We start from the raw sequence: 21,184 nt of genomic DNA, 5'->3' as shown, positions 1-21,184 counted from the left end.
CTAGGTTGGCCTTCTGAATCTCTGCCCCTCCAGGTCAGAGTTCAGAAATCCCTCTTAACAAATTGGTGTACAGCGGTGGGATAGGACTGAAGGTATCCAGTGTTGCACACTAGTAAAGGCATTTAAAGTTATTTCTACCAGGACACATAGTGAATTGTTGTAGAATAACTTTTTAAAGGCCATAGTCCTATCTAACAGTATGGAAACATATAACTTGTTAACTTTAAATGCTTCTAAATCTAAAACAATGAGAAAGATGTGTGCTGAGAGAGGTGTCCCCTCTCAAGGCACAAAAGTAGAAATGTTCCAAAGAATCATGGACTGGCAAGAAGCTCAGCTTAGAGCTATAGCTTCTGACGACAGTGCAGAAGGAGGTGGGGCTGCTCTCACTGGTAGAACCGATGGTTCTGCCGCTGCACTGATCCACAGCAACCATGAGGACATGGAGGATGTAATGTCTAATGTTTCCTCTGCCAGTGCTGATGGGGAGGCCATACTTGAATTCAAGAAACAGGAACTGCTGTTTAGGCAGAAGGAGCTTGAGTTCAATATGGCCAAACTAAAGATAGAGCAGGCAGAAATACAGAAAGACAGGAATCACCAGTTGGATCTGGCCAAGCTCCAAGTTGCCAATGGATCCAATGGTCCTGGACATGGGTCTGGGGCCTCCTCTCATCCAAGGTTTCCAAAATATCTGCTCAGTGTGTATGATGAAAAGAATGACATTATGGACTGGCTGAGTATGCATGTGAAGTTCAACAAGTTGACAATGCTGATAAAATTGCCTGGTTACTTAGCTGACTGCCCCATTCGGGCTACAGTGCCATTATGGAAATGTCAAAGGCTGAGAGAGCATATTTTGCAATGTTGAAGCAAACTCTCATCTTAAAGTTTGGAAAGACTCCTGCCCAATACTTAAAGAGGTTCAGAGAGTATAAAAAGAAAGAAGGTGGTACTTGGGTATCTTATGTAACTGAATCCCTGAAGAACTTGACTGGCTGGGTTGAAGGTTATAAGGTTTCTACCTTTGAAGGTATGATAAGTCTTGTCATGCTGGAACATATTTGTGCATCTTCTTCCCCTGAGCTTAAGCAGCATTTGGCAGATTCAAAGGAGATAGAGCCTAAGAAACTAGCCATTGCAGCAGATTTGTGGGTGTCACATAGAGTGTCCCATAAGGACAAGACTCATCCTGGTAAGCAGGAGGAAGGGACCAAGTCCAAAGATAAAGAGGGTGGGGAAACTGATAAATCTTCCTCCCATAAGGGCCACAAAAAGAAAAATAAGGGTAAGACACAAGAGAACTCACAGGGTAGTGGAGGTCAGCCTCCAAAACAGAGTTCTGGTTGTAGCACGCCTCCCTATGTAAACAGACCCAATTGATCTTGTTTTGCTTGTGGAGCAACTGACCATGTGAAGGGGGATCCCAGATGTAAGGTTAAAACCTTGGGGGTCCACTCTGCTAATCTGGCCTTCTCCTCCTATGAGGAAGAAGAGATTACAGGAGCATTCTTCTCCTCAGACTCCTTCCCCAGTGGGATAGAAGCTGAGGTAGTTTTAGTTTCCCTGGGTTCCTGGGAGCCTAAAGTCTCAGAGGCTTATGCTAGGATTCCAGATAATACCAAGCACTACTTTAAAGATAGTGGGCCTCATTATGACCCTGGCGCTAAGGGATTACCGGTACCTTTGCGGGTTGGAGACTTTAACGCCTGCTTTTTGCAGGCGTTAAAAACCAACCCGCAAAGGGACCTTGGTGCTAAGTACGGTGCCGCAATTTGCGGCACCGTACTTAGCGCCTTCTCCATTCCCATTGAGCCCTATGGGGCAAAAATGGGAATGGGGAAGGGCCATGGCGGCATGGGGAATTACCGCTCCGCCAACCTCGGAATGGGGCGGTAATTCCCCATTCCGCCATGGCGGAGTTGGTAAGTTACCGGCATGGACCATGGTGCTATTAGCACCATGGTCCAACGCCAGGGTCGTAATGAGGCCCAGTGTGTTGATCAATGGAGTAGATACTCCAGCTCTTAGGGATAGTGGGTGCAGTCGAACTGTAGTGGATTGTACCTTGGTAGACCCAGAGGAAGTTGCCAGAGCTACTCTGATGCCCACTAAGTTGGCTGATGACCCACCTCTCATGTTCCCAGTAATACCTGTAAATCTTACTATAAATGGTACAGCAGTCGGGATTCCAGTGAGCATTCAGAGGAGTGTCCCAGGAAAGGTCGTGTTGGGCAATGATCTCAGAGCTTTAGGGCTTGTGGGAGACACTGCTGACAGACCCTGCACAAGGTCTCATACAAGGGCAGCACTGGCCAAGGCCAATGCCCTGCCCAAACCAAAGGGGAAACCCAAGGCTAAAGGAGTCAGAAAATCAAAAAAAGGGAAAGAAAATATTCGCCCTAACTCACCTAGCACTGAGGTGGAGGTAGTTGGTCAATCACCAGGACCTGATGAGGAGGTGGTGATGCCTGAAGTATTTGACCCCAGTGACCATCCCGAACTAAAAGATGTGTTGGTAGAAGGTAGTCCTGACAGGGAAGAATTCAGTAAGGGCCAACGTGAGTGCCCATCTCTGGAAGGCCTAAGGAGACAGGCCTGCTACCAGCTTGAGGGTGAACCTCCTGGGAACCATCGTATTTATTGGGAAGGTGGGCTCCTGTACAGTGAGCCTGCAGAGTCTATAGAAGGAGACCATAGGAGGTTGGTGGTTCCCCTTGCTGTAAGAACCTTCCTCCTGCAGCTGGCGCATGAAGTGCTCCTTGCTGGGCACCTTGGTATTAAGAGGACCAAGCAAAGGTTATCCATGCACTTCTACTGGCCCAAGATGGGGGTCCAAGTAGAAAGTCACTGCAGGAGTTGTGCCTCCTGCCAGTTATCTGGTAAGAGTGGCTCAACAATCCAAGCTCCACTGGTACCACTCCCAGTTGTGGGGATACCATTTGAGAGGGTAGGGATCGACATTGTTGGTCCCCTTGACCCTCAAGCATCCTCAGGCAATAGGATAATCCTGGTGCCGGTCGACCATGCCGCCAGGTATCCTGAGGTCATCCCATTGAAAACTGTGACTGCCAAGTCAGTTGCAAAAGCCTTACTTGGCATTTTTACTAGGGTTGGCTTCCCGAAAGTAGTTGTGTCAGACAGAGGCAGCAACTTTATGTCAAAGTATATGCAGGCTATGTGGAAGGAATGTGGGGACACCTATAAGTTTTCCTCCGCATACCACCCCCAGACCAATGGTCTGGTGGAAAGGTTTAACAGGACCTTGAAAAGTATGATTGGGGCTCTGGAAGAACCTCAAAGAAGAAATGGGATCTTCTATTACCATGCTTACTGTTTGCCTGCAGAGAGGTACCACAAGAGGGAGTTGGCTTCAGCCCCTTTGAACTTCTGTTTGGTCACCCTGTAAGGGGACCCTTAGCCATAGTCAAGGAGGGATGGGTGATGCCCACTCCCCCCATTACTGCCAACATAGTAGACTATGTGCTAGGGCTCAGAAAAAGGATGGTACTCCTGATGGGTCTGGCTAGTGACAAGTTGAAGGCAGGACAAGCTCTGGTGAAACATTGGTATGACCAAAAGGCTTCCCTCATCAACTTCACACCTGGTCAGAAAGTCTTGATCATGAATCCCATAAGGCCTAGGGCTCTACAGGATAAATGGTCAGGCCCTTACACAGTGGTGGAGTCACTGGTTGAGGCCAACTATTTAGTGGACCTTGGAAGCCTGGACAGGCTCCAAAAGTGTTCCATGTAAATAGGCTGAAGAATTTCATCCCAAGAGTTGAAATCACAGCACTGCTATTGGCTTCAGATGTTGAGGAATAGGAGTCTGAACCTCTTCCTGACCTATTCCAAAGCAGTCCTTCAGATAACTCCATTGAGAGTGTCCGACTGGCCCCTCACCTGACTTCTGATCAGCAGGCTGAGGTGAAAAGTTTGCTTAGGCAATTTTCCCCCCTGTTTTCACATTCCCCTGGTTTGACACATTAGTGCCAACATAACATAGGCACAGGAGACAGTGTACCTACCAAAATTAGGGGATACAGAATGTCAGACAAAGTAAGGTCTTACATTAAGACAGATATCAGCAAAATGTTGGATACTAGGGTGATTGAACCCTCCAGTAGTCCTTGGTCCAGCCCTGTGGTTTTGGTTCCAAATGCAGGTACTTCTGAATTGAGGTTCTGTGTGGATTACAGGGCTCTGAATGCTGTCACCAAGACAGATGCACACCCCTTGCCAAGAACAGATGAGCTGGTGGATACCTTGGGTGCCTCCAAGTACCTCAGCACGTTTGACCTCACTGCAGGATAATGGCAAATAGCCCTTGCAGAACATGCCAAGGAGAAGACAGCTTTCTCAACTCCAGAGGGTCTTTACCAGTTCAGGGTAATGCCTTTTGGGTTGGAGAATGCACCTGCCACTTTCCAGAGGCTTGTGAATCATGTGTTGAATGGGTTGGATGAATTCTGTCTTGCATATCTGGATGATATAGCAGTTTTCAGTGCCACCTGGGAAGACCATGTGAAACACTTTGGGATTGTGTTACAGGCTTTTCAGTAAGCCCACTTGACCATAAAGGCCAGCAAGTGCCAGATTGGACAAGGATCAGTGGTTTACCTTGGACATGACTTAGGTGGAGGGAGGATACAGACTCTACCCAGTAAAGTACATTCAGTACAAGACTGGCCTACCCCCACTACACAGACCCAAGTGAGAGCCTTCCTAGGACTCACTGGGTACTACAGAAATTTCATGGCAGACTATGGTACCATAGCTGCCCCTCTGACTGCTCTCACTACTCCAAAGAAACCCAAGAAGGTAACTTGGACTGAAGAGTGTGTGAAGGCCCTCAATGGCTTAAAAGACTCCTTGTGCCATGCCCCTATTCTCAGGGCCCCTGATTACCAAAGACCATTTCTTGTGCATACAGATGCCTCTGACACTGGGATAGGAGCTGTACTATCACAAGTAGATGAGAAGGGTAAGGAACACCCTATTGGCTTCATTAGTCGCCAGTTTAAGGACAGAGAACTCAGATGGTCCACAGTAGAGAAAGAATGTCTCTCTGTTGTGTGGGCCCTTAGGAAGCTGATGCCCTACCTCTATGGGACCCACTTCACTGTGCAAACTGACCATAAGCCCTTAAAATGGCCAATGAACATGAAGGGAGAGACTTCACTACTGAGCATAGGCCAAGGGTCCAACATGGCAATGCTGATGGGTTGTCCAGAATGTTTAACCGACCTGAACAAGAAACTCATCCAATGGTGGATCAGTTCCCCCTGTCCTTAGTCTGGGAAGGGCGAGTGTTAGGAAAGATTTCATGGTTGCATGTAATTTTCCCTCCATGTGTCAACGCCCAAACTTTTTGCTGCTGTTTAAACACCTATGAGTGATCTTGCCAGAGAAGCACAGCACTCAGCTGCACTCCTCTGGGCTTTTACTCACTTTTTATGGGGAAACTGACATGCCCTTATGACAGTCAGTACTGGGAGACTTTGTTTCCCTTAGTCCTTTCCTCATGTTGCAGCTTTTGTGCAACATGTAACAAGTGTGCACTGTAACTTACCTTACAGCACACTTGTGTCTCTAGTCATTCCTAAGGCCCTAGAAACTCTCGCTGGACTTTTTAAAAACTGTGCAGATGTGTCAGGGACAGAAAAAATATATTTGTAACCAACCTAAGCTCAACCCTAGCGACAACTCAAATGGTTATAAATGAATCTGTTGGTGCTTCCTGTTTCTATAGGAAGAAAAATGCGGGTTGTCAGCATGAGTGTTACCCATTAATTTGTGTGGCTACTACACAAGCAAATTGCATTAATTTTCCAATATGAGAAAGTGTTACTCCAATGCGACAACTCCTAATAAAAGTTTCATGAAAATAGTAATGGTGAGTCAAAAAAAGGAGAGAGCCATTCAATTCATGTTCATAGCGTTGATTTCGCACTTCTTTACTTTTAACCAGGTTTTCATAAGCAAATTTTCATTCACTTAGTGTATTTTCACACCAATCCGTTTTCACAATTTAAATCCAGTTGTCCATAAACACATTCACGTTCTCAAATGTTCTTGCTCTTAGTGTTATTTTCACACCAATCTGCTTTTACACATTGTATCCATTTGTCCATAACAAATTTGCTTTCACTTAACAAACGTACTTTCTTAACACATGTTTCCCCACTGCCAGTTGCAATGCTTCATCAGGAGAAAAGAAATGGTTTCCTATTTACGTATCTGTTTTTATGATTATGCTTGAACCAGTGTACTTTTATCCAAGAGAATTGTTTAGGCCACTTCAAATGAGCAATTCTTTGGTTTGTAGTTAAGAACCAATTTCTTCTTAATTAAAGATTGTCCTTGTGTTTTCTGAAGAAATCTTGTTTGCCATGATAAGCTGTACGTGTATCCTCGGCTGCTTTCACCGCCAGGGACAGGACTGGTGGTAGCTCTAGTTTTCATATATTTTTAACCCTTTCTTTCCATGTTAACCACGTTAACCCGCGATTGGCACGAATAGGTGGCCTGGCTCCAAAATGGCCATGCCACGAGGTTCTATGTCCTGTCCTTTAGCCATCTTGCCCCTTCACCTTCCCCAGGTCGAGTCGACCCGGGTCAGTCCTTATTTGGTCATGCACTTTCCTGCGAAACCCAATGCATTTGCAGGCTTCTGTATGCCTTGTGTGTGTGCCTCCAGGATGTGGGCTGGGATGTCTGTTCCCAATACACATCCTGGGTGCAAGAGGGTCTGGAGTGTCCTGAATGCTTGGGACCACCGTGGTCCGTGATTGGTCCACACATGGAGTGAGTGTTTGTGAGCAGATCTCCCATTGGGCCCTCTCCGTTTTGGCGCGAAGGGAACTTTGGATAAAAGGAGGCTGAAAACACCACTACCATGTCGATCTCCTGAGTTCACGCCGAACGAAGGATAAGGAGCCAAGTATCCTGCAACAAGAAGCTGACTCGAGGAACCGCTGGTGACCCGCTGGAAGGTTTGTTACCCTGAGCCCGCTGTCGTCCCGTGGGACCCCTCTGCATCTGATCGTCCTAGAAGGTCTGTGAAGGCATTTCGACCCATTGGAATAGTAGGATCAACTATTCTCGGCACCTTCACCAAACCCTGCAAGTAAGCCTCTTCAGAAGTGTCCCTGGGCCAACCAGTGAGCTGGGATGTTTGCCCTGTTACCGCCGCTGTTTCGAGGATGCCCTCGAAACTTGGCATACTGCTAGCTCTGTATTTGTGACCCCCTCGTCCCTGAAGCCTGCTGCAGTGGAATTAGGCCGATTCCTCCACCCAGAGCAGAGAAATCGCCACTGACCCGTTTGGGAATCCTCGCTGCATCTCGGAAACTACACAGTGTCGAGATGTCCTGATTGTCGCATTCGAACCTGCCAGCGAAGTGGACTGTAATGGCGAAGTTTGGGTCTGCCTGCGTCGGGGACCGGTGAGTAGTCCTTACCCCAACTGGTGGCCCCTAGCACAGAAGCCCATTTTTACACACCAAGTGGCCCCTGAGGGCTCCTTTCCTTTCCACAGCTATTGCGAAATAGCGACTCCATTCCACACTCTCAAACTGCCTCTGCCCTTGAGTGGAGGCCCTGCTTGAATAGTGGTAATTTGTTCTTCATTGCATTATCCACCTTCCTGAGCTGCGAGCGACCCTGGAAGAGACCCTCTTTTGTCCATTGGCACCAGCACGTGCAGGTACTATTGAGCCTAAGGCTCCTCTCTTCGTAGGACTCGGACTGCCTCCTAGTTAGGTGTATTCTTGATGTTGAACTGGGTCTAAAGATTACTTGCACTGCCTGTTTTCCTTCCCATCTAGGTGGTCTACATATTTTGTGCGTTTAACCCCTTAGAACCCAGTGGTCTTGTACATATATATTGTGTTGATTGTGATGTGTTGGTTAACTTTAGTGTTACTGTGATTCTTTGCTGTGGTCTATGTAACAAAGGCCTTGTAATAAATGTGTCTATATTTTTAATATAACACCTGTCTGGAGTAATTTGTAAGTGTCCTTGCTTTGTGTGCTTATTGAGTTCTTTCAGTCACCCGCACCCCTCTTGAGATTTAGGGCCTCATTCCGAGATTGGAGGTAGTCACGGCGCTATTAGCACCATGACTGCCTCCAATAACGGTACCGAATCTGCCCTGGTTCAATGGGGATTTACCAGTCCAGTCCGACCTTGGCGGGACCGGTAAGTCCCAGTTGAAAAATCCATTCCCCATTCCCATTTGAGCCCCCATAGGGCTCAATGGGAATGGGGAAGTATCTAATAACGGTACCACAATTTGCAGTACCATTATTAGCTCTGAAGTCCCTTAACGGGCCCCGTCCATAAGGCCTGGTCAGACCAGGTGTTCAAGCTGTGTACAGCTTTCATCAGAGGCTTCATCAGAGGCTTAGGTTGCAACAATAAGAACTCCACATTTAAAGTAGGACAATGCCAGATACAGTTCTCAAAATGCCTCGCAGTTGCGGAAAGCTCAATGACCGTGTGTTTCAGTCTACTCGTGTTACCATTGCAATGTGAGGCATTTTGAGAAGTGTATCTGACATTGTCCTACGTTAAATGTGGAGTTCTTATTGTTGCAACCTAAGCCTCTGATGAAAAGATGTACACAGCTTGAAACACGTGTCAGGTTTCTCTTCGCACAAACAATAAAGGCTTCTCTTTGCACAAACAACTAATTATAATGTCTTGGCGCAGTGAGACTGGGAACATCTTTGTTTTTCTTCAATGCCACACCTAGTTAGAATTGTGCCAGACCCTGACAGAATTATGAATGTTAGCAATACCACACTTAGTTAGAATTGTGACCATTGGCCCGCATCACATCTAGATAGGATTTTGAATGTGAAGTAGGCCAATATTTAGAGAGAATTGTGAACATTAGCATGCTCCGGACCCAGACAGAATTATGAATGTTAGCAATGCCACACCTAGTTGGTACTGTGAACATTAGCCTGCATCACATCTAGATAGGACTGTGAATGTTAAGTAGTCCAACATTTAGAGAGAATTATGGACATTCGGCCCACGCCGGACCCGGACAGAATTGTACATGATAGCGAGTGCCACATTTGGTTAGAATTGTGAACATTAGCTTGCGTCGCACCTAGATGGGATTGTGAATGTTGACTTGTGCCACACGTGGTTAGAATTGTGAAAATTGGCCTGCGTCACATCTAAATAGGCTTGTGAATGTTGCCAATTCCACACCTAGTTAGAATTGTGAACATTAACCTGATTCACACCCAAACAAGATGGAAAAATCTCAGAAAATGACACACTTAGATAGAAGAACAATTATTATCAGTAACTTCGACCTAGAAATTGCTCCTGCTGCATTGGCTCATAAACCCACGCAAACACTTCCATCCCATATCATTATGCTTACTCTCTACTCTACACCATCACACAATTAGAATGCAGCTATACCCCTTATCAATTTGGCCTAGCTGTCTAGCTGTTCACATATGAGCATTACCCCATGAACACCTCATCACTCTACTAAAACGCAGCTATCCCATGACATTCCGGGGTAGCTGCCCACAGAAGCATACTACAGGCCTAATGCAGCCAGAACCCAGTCTGGGTGTCCACCCACCAGACTGCACACATTCAACTGATATCTTCTCCACCTAAGGTTAGGATGCAGCTACCATCTGGCAATTACATCAGCTGCACACATAACGGGTGCACCCACGCATCCTACGACACGTTTTCTCTCTACTGACCTGGACTGCGGTCCCTGAGGGTGTTCAAATTACCAGCGCTTTAAGGTCATACCAATGATATATAGAGCGCTATATAAATACCAAATAACATAAGATAATATAACAGGACTTCAACGATTCTCAAACTCTCTAATGGGTGTTTTCACAGGCTCCTAGGAATTATGAGGTTCAAAATCCTCGAGAAAATAAAAATAATCCCAAAACTCCCAAATCAAATTCAATTCATACCACCATCAAAGTGGTGAAGGTGAAGAGTGTCCCTCCTTTGGATCAGGAGTCATGGGTTCAAAGAATGCTTCTACCACCAAACAGAATTAACGACAGAAGTCCCAATCAAGTGACACTCAACCAGTGTTCTAAAATACCAACCCTTCTGACACTCGTACCAACATAAGTACATAGTACCTGGGCTCTAGTCCCATCATGTGCTACAGATACACTCCCACTCTACAGGGGGGAATCCAAATCATAGGTCCATTTCCCCAGGAAATCCTACTCAGAATCCTTCATGGGAAAGAAATCTTACACGCCCTCCAAACCAAAATGTTCAAAACAATTTTGCCTCCTCCTACATTCCAAGACAATAGAGCCCAGAATCAAGCAGAGTGGAGACCAAGAAATGAAGGCTGCAGCGGTAAATTTCAAACATACCTGAGTTACTTTGCTAGAAGACATAGCTACCCTTCCAGAGAACAACAAAGGTATGACCCAAAACCTTCCTACGGTTCTGAGGGAGGAGAAAAGTTCTCTCAGCCTGAGTGACAGGTCAAGCAATTGACTGAGAACATTGGACAGATGTTGATGGCCCAACCGGACCCTCAGACTGCAAGTGTTCCCCAAAATGCCTCAATGTCTGGATCAGGTGCTCGGGGGCCAATGGCAAGAGGCAAGCCATCCCAGTAATGGTTCCATGTCATTTCATCGCGGAATGTTTTTTCACAGGGTTTTTTATCGCAACATATTTTTCAAAAAACCCATCGATTTTTTTTTATTTTTTTTGGGTGCGGGGTTCCCTCCCAACCCCCCCCATTTTTGAAAGAATTCGATGGGTTTTTTCAAAATAAAATTCACAGTAAACATTCTGCGACGAAAGGACGTTGTACCCCAGTAATAGTATCCTTGTCAAAGAAGAAAAAGGGGATGGGTATGAAAAGATATGCCAAGCCTTAGAGGAAGCTTTCTTTCTGACCCATATAACGTCCCCTGAATTTCATAAAGAAATCAAAGAAAATAGTAGCGACAACTCTTTCCAATGGGGAATAACACTACAAGAACTAGAGAAAAAGAGTGAAATGCCAAGAATATTAAATCGTAATTGCCACCATTGACACAGAAGAGTACACAGAAAACCCAGGAAAGAAAGTATTCCCTTTCAGAGATGGAGTGACTCCTAATGAAAAGTGGGTAAAAATGGAAAACCCTAAATCTGAGAATTCTGAAACGAGATCGAGAAGTGCAAAGAAACCCTTAGGTACAAAAGTCAATGTGATAAACCCTGAAAGTCCACAAACAGTAGAGGTACCCTCCCTCCTAAAAAAGATTCTTAGGATTGCCCTCTGGAAAGATATGCCAACAAACAGTGTGCGGAAAAGGGGATACACCTAATCCCTATCTTATTTCCAAGTTCCTATTTCTATTTATTCCAACAGGTTCCCAAACCAAGCCCCGTGAATTTGACCTAAAGGAAGGAAATACAGGTATGGGGGCCACCCAAGGTTTTGCCATATAAATTATCGACATCGAGAAAATTCATGTAGAGCTGTCAAATAATACACATTTTTTATGTAGGCTAGGCCTAGAAATTGTAGGTGTCCAAAATACACGCTTAGTATTATTTATTAGATCTGGTAGATATAGGGTCACCTGCAACCTTGATTTCAAAACAAATGTTTGAGAAACTCACCCTCGGAAGAGGGTAGAGCCATACAATTCCTCTCAAACCTCTTCTAGGACAAATCCAAAGTGTTGGATGGAAAGGAAATTTATGTTAATGGGATTGTGGCTCTGGAAATTAAAATTGGGTGACACCATCTGAAACATCCAGCAAACATTGTGACTCCAGGGGTCACACCCTATTTACTGCGGATCAATTTTCTTTGGAGGCTGTCCCCTCTGATGGATTGAGCCTGAACCTGGTTATGATATGATATGATATGATATGGCATTTGTAACACACCTATACACAAGTGTTTCAAGGCGCGACGAGGCAGGGAGGGGGGAACAAGGGGAAGACAGACAACGATCCTACTAGGCCAGGTGGCATTCAGATCGCGCAAGTTCAGGGGTAGCGGGAAGGGAGAAAGTGCAAGGGGCAGGGGAGGGGGGGAGTGTAGTACAAGGTAAGTAGAATAAAATAAAATAAATAAGTAAGAGGGCCAGCTGGTGGCAAGTGCAAGGTAAGTGCAGACAAGTGCTGGGAAGGGGGGGCTGTAGGGATACAGAGACAGTCCCGCAGTGCAGGGGTTGCCATGGAGGCAGTGCAAGTGGAGAGTGGCTGGGCCCAGGACCGGGGTCGGTGAGAGTGGCCCAATTGCAGTGCAGTTTCAGCGAAGAGTTAGCAGGGGAGAGGGAGAGAGAAAGCAGAAGCAAAGAGGAAGGTTTTTAGGTGCTTCCGGAACCGGAGATGGTTCTCCTCAAGTTTCAGGGAGGCAGGAAGGCTGTTCCAGAGGGAAGCCCCTGCCGTGGATAGAGATCTACCCCCCCTCGTTGCTTCGAGAAGCGTCTGACCCTGAGGGAGTTGGAGACGGATGAGCGAAGGGCTCGGGAAGGAAGATATTTAGGAAGAGAGAGTTGAAGGTAGTTATGCCCCAGGCCCCAGAAGGCCTTGTGGACAATGCAGAGGGTTTTGAACTTTATCCTCGCAGCCAGTGGGAGCCAGTGTAGAGATTTCAGTCCTGGAGAGATACGGTCCCTGGGCTTGAGGCCCAGGACAAGTTTGGATTATCTGAACCCAAACAAACCATCCCATCAAGCTGAAGAGAAGTACCAATTAGGTCAACCTGGAAGGTGCTTGTCACTTGATTGAACGACATCCCAATTGAATTTCATTTTCAAAATGATCTGTTTCCGAAATCACCATAATCTCAGTACGAGAACAGAGTAGTGAGGTGACCTCATCCCAACTCTCAAGAAATAATCTCTAGCTCAACAACAAGTGGTGTTCCACATTGGACGGAGATACCCTGAAGTTCTATATTCAGGAGGACCCCACAGAAATTCAAACTATTCTTTCTAATTTGGCTGACATCCAGAAAAAAGGCAAACACATTCTTCATCATCCAGATAAATGGAGGGAAAGATTCTGTGTTTGCCAGAGTGGGTCTAAACAATGGAAAAAGCTTCCTACGTGAAGAATTGTTTTGGTCAATCAAAATATTAGGAAACATTTGTAAACTTGAGTCATGTCTTCCATCAACAAGGATTGTGCCGCCTGCATCCAACAACCTTAGTCAATCTAAATGACAACACCATTTGAATATTGGCAGATAATAGCAACCCTCAAAGTATGACTTTGGGTGCAGACACCTCTATTGGAATGTCAGTTGATTCCCAATATTATTCTATTGATTTAGAAAATGAAATTATAGGTACAATTCCTGAAAATTGTTCTAACAAAACAGACAGTATCCAACCATAAAAGATCAACACACTACATGGGGAACATGTATTCCTCATGCCCTTACAGGGTAGAAGATGCTACCTGTGACATCTTGGAAGATGAGGTAGTATTTAGAGTTCATAACATCTATCTCAAATCCATTGAACCTCCTGTCCCGGTAAATACCATTAAAATAAATCTGTACACTTAGTTGGTGGATACTTCTGAAACATAAACTCCAGCAGTATTTCAGGGTTTTCGGCAGATGCTGGAAAAACAGATCATTCTGGCCAATTCCTGTGAAACCGATGGCCAGCGACTACAAATGAGACATGCATTCCTGGATTTCCAGAGTTCCACCTCAGTTGACTCCTGTGATTATGGGCAGACAACTATTCATTCTATGGCGATACCACCGGATCACAAAATGGCTCCCATGTTTGTAAGGCAATACCGGTGCCTCTCATCTCCACAGAATCACTCAATGAGATTATCAGAAACCTGGAATTCCATGGCATAATTCATCCTATCCACAATACCTTTAAGAGCCCAGTACTGTGGATCCTAAAACCGAATGGACAATGGAGACTTTATGCTGACCTGAGGGAGTTGAATAAATGGGCCCACATGTCAAGGTGGCCTCTTCCCTATATCGATCAAGGACTGGCACAGATCCAAGGATCAAAAGTGCACTCAGCTCTTGACTTGAAAAATTGTCATTTGACAGTACCCGTGAATAGGGAAGACCAGTAGAAACTTGCCTTTACCTTCGGGGGGCACGCTTCCAAGGGTAACAATATACTTGGACCTGTACTCGCTTCATATACATCACGTCAAGAAATGAGTAAAACAGTTTACTTCATAGAGCCATATCTGATCTCAGTGAAAGAGGAAACTTGGCCTATGTGGACAATCTGTTGATATAAAGTTTAACTGTGGAAGAACATTTGGCAGAAATCAGAAAACTTCTTACCCAGTTGGAAAAAGCTTGTGCAAAATGATCTTTCCAGAAAGCGCAATGCTGTAAGATCAGACTGAACTTTCTAATACGTGAAATCACATCTGAGGGTCTCAATCCCCAGAAAAAAGGTGATCAAGACACTACTGAAACTAAAGAACTCCATGGACTGACTACTGATGGTAAAAAACGTATTGAGGATTATGCAGAGATCACTCAACATTACATACACTTATTGAAGGTCGGGGTGAAGCACAATCCTACGCATTGAAGCGATTGAAAAGAAGCCTGTCACAAGCTCCTTGTTTGGCTTACACCATCAAGAATAAGGAGTTTTTCTTGGAGACTGGCTTCTCGGAAACCTGTTTGATGGCAGTGTTGTGTCAAAAACATGACAAATTCAATAAGGTAATCTCCTACGTGAGGAAGACATCATCCTCTGTAGAAGAAAAATTCAATGATTGCAAAAAAGCCCTTCTGGCAACAATGAGGGCATCGAAAAATGACCACCAGTTTATCCAGGGCGAGAACATCATAGCAGAGTCCTCCCACCAACCGTTACAATATCCTGATAGATATGCTGCAAATCTTTCTAATTCAAGAATCACTTCTTGGATTCTGTCAATGCAGGACTTTCCTGTGGCAGTCAGGTATGACCAAAATAAGAAGAGCCCTCTAGCTCAAAGATTGGCAGACTTACAGGATTGTGCAGAATAACACTGTTTCGAAGATGAAAGTCTAATCATCAAGAGTAATGTGGAGGCATACCTGGCACCCCTGTACAAAGTATTCAAAGAAAACATGTGTCATGGGATACCCACAGTTTATGTGAATGGGTGTTCCTACCATATTACAAAATACAGGGAGAAAGAATTGGTTTCTGGGATTGGGAATGCATGGGTAAATTATCTTCCCGAAAGCTCTGCTGGTTACAAAATAGGTCCCTGAAGCATTCAGGTGGCAGAGCTGATGGCAACTTATCAAGTTGCCCTCACTGCTATAAACCACCATTTCACAAAACTGGTGATTATCACTGTTTATGATTATGTGCAAAATAGGATTATGGAACACCTGATTAATTGGAAAAACAGGGGCATGCTGTGTGCTAATAATAAACTGTTAAAACATGGTAGATTAAGCCAGACTATTGATGATCTAGTGATGTCTAATGAAAGGACAATCTACTGGAAAAATTATCAAAGGCATTCCAAGTCAGAGGGTCCTGATAAGACTGCAAATGACTTGGCTGATCCATTGACCAAAACAGGAGATCTACAAGGGGGACCTCCTGGGCATAATCCAGGTAACTACAGTGACCGGATCACAAACCCACACTGAATTTACAGATGCTCAGTGGAGTAGAGATACTCCTGAGGCAGACTTGATCACTGCTCTAAAAGTGGTTCCTATATTTGGCAAATTCTGTAAATATTAGGAAGATACTGTCAGATTGCCTCTAGCAGAATCAGACTACAAGGGAAAGGAATATCTTTGTATTTTGATGAAATTTCAGAATATGTTTATGATTCAAGACAGGCTTTTGGGGAGGAACCCCCCGATCTGGGTGTGAACAGCATGGTGGTACCATCCTCATTCTGAAGGCTGATGCTGAACCGGTCCCATGAGTCTGCCATTGCTGGTCAAAAGACACTGGAGATACTTTGTGAAGTCGCTTACATTGGGCCATGATGTCTTGTGTGTGCTCAGTTCCAGGCAAATTCTCCCACAGACAGAGCATCTTTACAGGCAAGAGGACAGATATTACCATTTTCTGATTTTCAAGTAGACTTCATTGGACCAGTCACTCGTTCACTTGAGGAAACAAATATTTGTTGACAGTGACATGCCTCTTCACAAAGTGTGATTGAGGGTCTTCATGCGCCAAATTGTATGGCAGAGACAGCCACTGCTTTGATGATTAAGTACATCTTCTCTCGTTTCAGTCTTCCTCAAAGAGTTGGGTCCAACAGAGGTAGTAATTTTACTAGTCTGGTGAAGACTAAGATGTGGGAAATTCTAGAGTTAAAAAGAAAACTCCACATAACTTATCGGGCAGCATCGAGATGGGGTGCGAGAGATACAACAAAATAATTGTGAGTATCTTGAAAAAGTGTGTGGTTGATTCTGGACCAAGTTGGGACATCTGATTGACGCTTGTCTTGATGGCCATTCAATCTACACCTATTCTGCCACAAAATCTCTCTTTTTGAACTGATTACTAGCCAAAAATAGTATTGACTCAACATCTGCTTTACCAAACTCAAGCAAAATGCAAGAGGTGATGGCTGACAGATTTCAAATGAATCTTAACTTCTGGCATTGCTCCAGGCAACCCTCCAGACCATCGCTCTTCACCTTCCAAGCCATTACAAAAGGAGAAAATGTCAGGAACTGATGCTGAAGGATCCTGCAGGAGTGAAGCTGGTCCTCTAAACGCCCTAAGTCTGCCTGCCCAACAATCCAGTAACTATAAAACTACTGAACAGGCAAACCCAAGGGGAAAGGGGAATTGGAGAGAGAGAGAGACTGGAACTCCTACTGCTGGCACTTCTGTCTGTCTTCACTGGAATGACCTTGTGTTTAGATTTCCGCAGACTTCCTAAAATAAGAATTCAATCTTTTAATACATTTCTAATTTTCTACAACTTGACCAAACTTTCTAATCAACTAGGTTCTATTACCTGTAGTCTAAGCTTGAATTGCCGTTAGGCTGTGTATATTCTTAATTGGTTATGTGGTTGTAGACTTCTGTAACTCTTTTCTTAAAAAAGACAATTCTTCTTCAAAAGTTCTTTCAAAATAAACTCTTCCTCTATTATCACGAATGAATGTCCTTAAAAATAAACATCAAAGAACTTTATCCATACTATTCTAGTTTAGTAGATTTAGAATTTAAAAAAGTTTTTTTATTATGTTAAATACCACAGGCGGTCTGAGATGAAGAGATGATTAAATATTTTTGTATGGACTTTAAAAATCGATATTTTCTGCATTCATGAAGAGTCTCTAATGCACAAAAGTTCTCTGTGTGAAGCAACGCACGAACAAGGTCGTTAGGTCCTTTTCTTTAATCGCACGCATCCAAAATGTACACACGGTACAGCAAGCAAAAACAAATGCAACTCGTGCCGAAGAAAAAATGAAATTAGCACTATAACTAATTCTAAGATTAATAACTCAACGAATAAGCACCGCGCGCCATGTTAATATTATTAGATAAATATTATGCGCTAAAAAACAATCTTTAAAAATGTAAAATCAATATACAAAATTACAGTTCTAAGTTCAGTTTAAAAACACTAAAATGATAAACATTAAAATACTTGAATCCAATAGGAATTAATCTTTGAAGATCCAAAAGTTCACTTAGCTTAGTCTGTAACTGAAGACTGGAATCAGCTGCACTGCATCAGAGTCACTAGAAATTGTTTTCTTCTTTCTACTGCAGACTTCACCTAAATAGAGTAGTATACCATATGTGGTAAAAACTAAAATAAGTAATCTTCAACTATTTTAAATGAAGACAAAGGGCCTCATTACACGTTGTCCGGTAAAAATCAGAATTTAACGGCATGGCGCTATCAGAGTGTCCGCCCTTGCAAGAGGCCGCTAATAGCGTCCCATCACAAGTATGCGGACACGAGCATAGCGACATACCGCCCTGCCACTAAATTCCCCAAAACGCCCCTTACCGGCGTCGTCCAAACCGTCGATAGCGCTCCGCCCTCCCGCCACCTGTAAATAGCGGTCACCGCTATTACCGGTCACCGTTAAAAAGCGGAACGGGAAATTACACCATCGCACAAGAACGGGAAAGAGCACGGCGGCCATCTTTAAAAACACAACCCTTGCCATCCTCTGCATCTAGGACATATATCCAGGGAACTCTGACCAGGAACCATACCGGATAGCCCGAAGATGCTGAAGGCCCTAAAAAAAACAGCTGATCGCCAGAACAAAGAAAATGTTTCCAATGAGGAGCTGACCACCACACTTGCTGCCAATGCAGAAGTAGTGTTTGTGAATGACATGCGGAGGGAGGCCCTCCTTAAGAAAAAGGCCATCTGGGCCAAAGTCGCACAAAAAGTCAGTGCGGTGGGCACTACCACCCGGAGTGTCAAGGACTGCCGCAAGAGGTGGGACGACCTCCGGGTCCATGTGCGGAATATATTATCAGTGAACCGCAACATGGCAATGGGCACAGGAGGTGGCGCAAAGTCCCCATTGAAGTTGAAGGAGTGGGAGGAGATATGTGCCTCCACGATTGGAGTCGAATCGATCGAAGGGGTCAGAGATATGGAGCTTGGCGTGGCCATTTCATCCGATGCAGGTGAGTGTATACACCAATTAATGCGCAGTGAAGGGTGAGGGGTCCCCCAATCATGTGTCCATATGAATGCCGTGGATCCAGCCACAAACAGACATGCATGCATCACCACATACCCGTCCAAAACAGGGCCAATCATGCATGAGCCAGCCAACATCCCCATTACCTGCCTCCTCACTGAAGAGCCCCAAATGCATTGGACAGCATGACGTATGCATCCTACATAAGGCAGGCCGACCCATAGATGATGATTTACCCCTTTTCTCACCCCTGCAGGATCACACACGGAAACTGAGGAGCCACACACTTCAACACCTGCTCCCGCACCCAGGAAAAAAGCCAGGTGGGATGCCACGGGGGATACCGCCACATCCTCTAGGGGACCCAGGAGGAGTGACCATGATCACAGGGACAAAGGCAGCAGGAGCAGCAGTTCCACGCAGCCAGAGGCCATGCCTGCTGCCGTCGTGGCACCCACGGGAGTGTGTCTCCCAGCAAGTGAAGGCAGCATTGAGGGAGTGCCCTCTGCTGCCACCAGCTCAACGGGTGAGGCAGCAGCCACTGCCCCACTTTCGGATGCGGAGGTAGCACCTGGCATTGAGGATCTGAGTCAGAGCCCCATAACGACATGCCCCTTACTGTCAAGCCTGATGTTCTCACCAGGTCCGTTTAACCAAGGCGGATCACCCACCCACAACCAAGATGTGTCATGGAGCCCCCAGGTATCCTCACCTGATTCCAGTGCAATGGATCCAGGTGCATCAGCCATCCCACCGGCAGCCACCATGCAACATGACCTCCCAGCCATTTTTCAGCGGCAGACCGAAATCACTGGTCTAGTAGGGCAACATGTGGCTGAGACAGGGCGCCTGAGGGTGGACATTGGTGCATTTGCACAGCAGACAAGGGAGTGCATGGAGGCATGCACCACCCGGATCTGCGATGAAATGGCCCAACTAAGGCAGGCCATGAACCGCATTGCAGATGCAATTGAGCGCAGATGCCCACTCCCAACCCAGGAAGAACAGGGCCCGCCTCCTCAGGGAGTTCACGGCAAACTAGCCCCCTACGCCGGTCTATGCACAACCTGAGGCGCACCACATCGCAACCACCCGAAGACAGAGCAGGCACTGACAAATAGGGCAATCAAGGACTATCTGCCACATGTGGAGAGGGACATGGTCACGCCTTGAGGCTCACGTGGGAGGGTTGGGGGGGAGAGGGGTAAGGGTGTATTTGGGGTGTTGTGTGGGGAGGGGGGTAAGGGTGTATTCGGGGGCGTTGTGGGGAGAGGGGGGTAAGGGTGTATTTGGGGGTGTTGTGGGGGGAGGGGGGTAAGGGTGTATTCGGGGGTGTTGTGGGGGGAGGGGGGTAAGGGCATTTGCACAGTTGGGGTCATGCACTTTCTGTTCACATTATGTTCGAAATACACTGTTCTGAGGTTGAAACACAGGCATGGTCTCCATCATTGTGTATGTGTGATTTTCTTTGGGACAGGGGCCTTTGTGGGCCTCAAAATGGGCACAAGGGCAACAATGCACATCTCTCCATCCATGATATCCCACCTTTGTACATGATGCTATTCCTGAATCAGATGCTGACGCAGATCCTGTCCCGCCGTGCCATCGCCTCTTGCATGTCCTGGCGGAGCATTTCACCCATGCTCAGCCACATCCACATCATGCTCATCTGGTGGTTGCATAGTGGCATGGGCATATTCTATCAGATGCACATTTAGTTGTGCCTTACACATGTCATGGTCATCTTCGCCTTGAATCCAGGGGTTTGTTGGCTGCCCTTGTGGTATTTCTGGGTGCCCTGGTGGTGCTTACTGCGCCAGTCTTGCCCTCCTCCTCCTCCTCCTCCTTCCTCTCATCTGTGCTGCCTGTTGTTGTTGGTGCTGCACCGCAATCATGTACACAGGCCCATGCCATGCTGCTGGCATTGGGACCATCATGCTGTGGGAAGGGGTGTGGGAAGGGGTGTGGTGTGTCTTTAGTGCTGCCTGTCCCCATTGCCTCCACCTGTGCTGATTGTGTCCACCTGTGGCAGATGGGAACACTGCTCAGGTCTGTTAACGTGTGGTTTTCGTTGCTGTTATTAGCACCATGCCGGTAACTGCTTTTTGGGTCTTTGGGATGCCGGTATTGCCATGTATGCATGGGTTGTGATTGCGTGCTATTAGCACCATGGCACTATTTATGGTGTGGGGGTCATGCGCACGCGGCCCCGCCGCTATTAGTGGCACCGTACTTTACGGGTCCACTAATAGCGGTGGGTCCGGGTCGTGATCGGCTTGGGAGAATAACGTTGCCGGTATTTCGTTACTGGTAACGGTATTCCCTTACCAGACAACGTGTAATGAGGCCCAAAAACCTTTATTTCTGGACCTAACTATAACATGACCTACTCAGGTAGAAACTTTAATGAAAGGCAGGTTAGAACTGTTAGGAACATTCTAAATGACAACACAATGCTGCCTGCAGTAAACTAAACCACTCACTGCTGGAAAAGTGTTCCACCATCTTGGCTCGGGAGTGTTTCAACTTTCT

The sequence above is a fragment of the Ambystoma mexicanum genome, chromosome 3p, assembly GCF_040938575.1.
Source record: "Ambystoma mexicanum isolate Mex_15411 chromosome 3p, UKY_AmexF1_1, whole genome shotgun sequence".
In the NCBI taxonomy this organism is placed as follows: Eukaryota; Metazoa; Chordata; class Amphibia; order Caudata; family Ambystomatidae; genus Ambystoma; species Ambystoma mexicanum.
Note: the sequence above shows the minus strand (reverse complement) of the source record.